Here is a 4,085-nt window from a genome sequence, read left to right as displayed (position 1 = left end):
ATCTACAAGCGGCGGAGAGCTACAGGAGGGCGGTGCAGCGGGCTATGACGGGCAGAGAGCTACCAGTGGCCGTGGGCGGGGTGGCCAGCTGAGGCAAGCGGCAGCAAGCTACCATGCGCAGGGCTACTAGTTTAGTATAATTAACAGTAAAGATAAATTCTCAGACAGCCGGAAGTTCACATATGAAGTTAGGAAAAAGGTCACTGCAGCAAAGAGAAAGAAAATAGAGTTTGTAAGAATACATCATGCATAAACAATTCCGTTATAAATTAATATTTTTCCAATAATTTATTTTATTTTTTCAAAGCTTGCATTTTACAGCAAATGCTTGTATTTCACAAGCCTACTATTAACATTTTATATACTTGCTCTATCACAGATCTACCCATTTTTCTAGCCATTTTGTTTTTTAAGCACTACAAAGTACATTTTTGCACAAGTCAGTACAGTTCTCTTTAAATATTATAGCATGTATATCATTAGCTAAAGTTCAATATTTGTTTACATTTTTCTTAAGTGTGTATTCACTGAGTTTTTGACAAATGCATATACCTATGTATCTCTATTAAGATATAGAACATAACCATCACTCCAGAAAGTTCCCTTACCTCCCCTCTCATCAATATTCTGATTTTTTTCCATCATAGATTACTTTTGTCAATTCTAGAATATCATATTCATGAAAACAACAAGTATGAGCTCTTTTGGTTAAGGCGTCTTTCACTTAGCATGTTTTGAGATTCATCCATGCTGTGATATATACAAGTAGTCTGTTTCTTTCCATTGCTCAGCAATATCCCAATGTATCCTGCTTCTTACTGATGGACAACTGGGCTGTTTTCAGCCTTTGAAAATTATGAATAAAAGCTTATATAAACATTCTTTCAATAAACATATGTTATCATTTATCTTAAGTGAATATCTAACAGTAGGAAGGTTGGGCCACAGGTTAGGTATATGCTTAATTTTTTTTTTTTAACTGCCAGACCTTTCCCAACGTGGTTGTACCATTTGATGTTTCCACCAAGAATATCTGAGTTCTGGTTGCTTTGTATCCTTGCCAACATTTAATGTTGCCAGCCTTTTAAATCTTAGTCATTATATGTAATCACTTAACATTTTAATTACTTGTGAGTTGCAACTATTTATAAGAAGATTATTATAGCTCAAGAATAACTGCGTTACATAAAATATAAGGAATTAAGGAAAATTAAAATATTATAAATACACTAGTGGCCCAGTGCATGAAATTCGTGCATGGGGAAGGGGGGTGTCCCTCTGCCCGGCCTGCACCCTCTCCAATCTGGGATCCCTCTCTCAATCTGGGATCGCTGGCTCCTTACCACTCACCTGCCTGCCTGTCTGATCACCCCTAACTCCTCTGCCTGCCAGCCTGATTGCCCCCAACTACCCCCTCACCCCCCGCTGGCCTGATCACCCCTAACCACCTCTGCCTCGGCCCCACCACCATGGCTTTGTATGGAAGGATGTCCAGACGGTCTCTTAGAAGGTCTCCTGGTCTAATTAGCATATTACCCTTTTATTAGCATAGATTTTATGTATAACTTTTATATAAACTTTTTACTACCTTCTAGAAGTCATATGATTAAAACTTTACTTTCATTTAGTGTCTTATAAAAAATTATGCTGGCAAATATTAGCACTGTTACATAGAAAACTAGTGCAAAGTACTAAATTTTCTTTCTGGTCATCTCTTACTACTTGATAATATCGACAATTTATGGCTCACTTAACAATATATAATTTAGGATCCATAATATGAACTGAAAGACACTTGTTAAGCAGAATACCGTTAAAGTCTCCCTTTAAAATATAATTCCTATTTTCTATACTCAAAGAATATTATCACCTTTCCCAACATTAGCTAAAATTTCACCTTTCCATTTTGAAATTGTAGTTAAGGTCTTTCAAATAAGTTCTACAGAAAGAATAGCAAATGATGCCACCCCTTAAAATAAAAACCAAAAACACACCTTGGTACAATTATAACATCTGAATTAGCCTGTAAAAGCAAGATTACTGTCCTAGAAATGAGTAAGTCACTACTTGAATATATTGTGCCCATTTCTAACAGAGTATGCCTAATGTAATCAATGCATTACAGAACTCAGTAGGTGATTTCCCAATTAGTTAAACGCCAGCTATCTGGGGATGACAAAGAAAAATTACTAACCACAGAGGCTTCCAGACGCCACCAGCAGTGCTTGAACAGGCTTCAAAGCCAGACCTCTCTTCTTATGCATTGTCCCTTACTTGTCTATATACTCTGAGTGGCCAGATTATTATGACCACCTAACGTTTGTAGGCAAATTAGCTATAATTTCACACTGAAGCTGCTAGAGGGCCAGACCATTATAAATAGGGAAGCAGGCTGTTGACCACAACAGAAGTGATTTTTTTCTGAAGATATGGGTAAACAATGCGATTTAACAGCCTTTGAACGTGGGATATATTTGAACTTGAGTGGCCAGATTATTATGATCACCTGACGTTTGTAGGCAAATTAGCGGTACACTGCATAGTATAGCATATGGAAGCCAAAGGCCTGTTCGAACACCTTTGCTGTCTGCAGTTACCAAGATAAAACGTCTCTAATTCACACAGGAACACAAGGATTGGACAGTTGAGCATTGGAAAAAAGTCATGTGGTTTGATGAATCACGTTTCCAGTTGCATCATGCAGGTGGCAGAGTGAGAATTTGGTGGAAACAGCATGAAAGCATGCACCCCACATGCATGAGTACAACCCTTCAAGCTGGTGGGGGCAGTGTTACGGTTTGGGGCATGTTTTCCTGGCATGATTTCGGCCCTTTAATTCGTGTGGAACAACATCTGAATAGCACAACATACCTAAGTATCATTGCTGATCAGGTTCATCCTATCATCTTGATGGCGTATCCCAATGGAGATGGCTTCTTCCAACAAGACAATGCGCCATGCCATGGTGCTCATATTGTGCAGGAGTGGTTTCAAGAACTTGAGGGAGACTTTACCTTGCTTAGGTGGGCCCCACAATCAGCAGATCTCAATCCAATTGAGCATTTGTGGGACAAAGTTAAGAGCCATCAGTTCCACAACCATCAAATCTCACAGAACTGGACAGTGCTATTCATCAGGCATGGTGTCAGATTCCTCGCATCACCTTTCAACATCTTATGGAGTCAATGTCAAGAAGAATCCCCGCAGTATTGAAGGCAAAAGGTGACCCAACAAAGTACTGATGGGGTGGTCAGAATAATCTGGCCACTCATAATAATATATATTCCATGTTTAAAGACTGTTAAATAGCATTGTTTACCCATATCTTTAGAGAAAAATCACTTCTACTGTCGTGGTAAACAACCTGCTTCCCTATTTATAATGGTCTGGCCCTCTAGCAGCTTCAGTGTGAAATTATAGCTAATTTGTCTACAAACGTCAGGTGGTCATAATAACCTGGACACTCAGTGTATATACCAAGAGGCAGCCAGTGCCTAAGTAGCTATTTTAAGTTGTCCTTGTACACAAATACCAGGACTGGGACATAAATTTCTAAGAAATGTTGCCTGTTTATTAGCCTAATATCATTACACTATATAATAATAAACTTTAACTGTAACTCAGTAGAAGAAAATGACTGCAACTAATGTACCTCTGCCCCTCATAGACACATCAAAAAAGCAGATGCCTGCCCTAGTCGGTTTGGCTTAGTGCATACAGTGTCAGCCCATTATTTTTTGTTATGAAAATAGTTAAATTGTAGAACACTTTATAATAGATATTCATTGAAAACCTAGAAGATAGACAAGCAACCCAGCCTATTATTCCACAGATAAATATTTTAAAAAAGAAAGAAGGAAATCTAAGGCCCCTAGGGTCAAAGTGAAAAATACTCCAGTTAAGACGATGTTACAGGTTTTTTTTTTAAATAGCAATCCATTTGCTTATGCTTGCTCCTAAATTGCTATTTTTATCAGATTTTAATGGAGGGAGAGACACTACTTTGTCAGAAAACACCATAAAAATAAATACAGTCCTAGCTAGTTTGCCTTAGTGGATAGAGTGTTGGCCTTCGCAATGAAGGT

Source organism: Myotis davidii, unplaced genomic scaffold (assembly GCF_000327345.1).
Source record: "Myotis davidii unplaced genomic scaffold, ASM32734v1 scaffold152, whole genome shotgun sequence".
In the NCBI taxonomy this organism is placed as follows: Eukaryota; Metazoa; Chordata; class Mammalia; order Chiroptera; family Vespertilionidae; genus Myotis; species Myotis davidii.
This window is presented reverse-complemented; position numbering follows the sequence as displayed.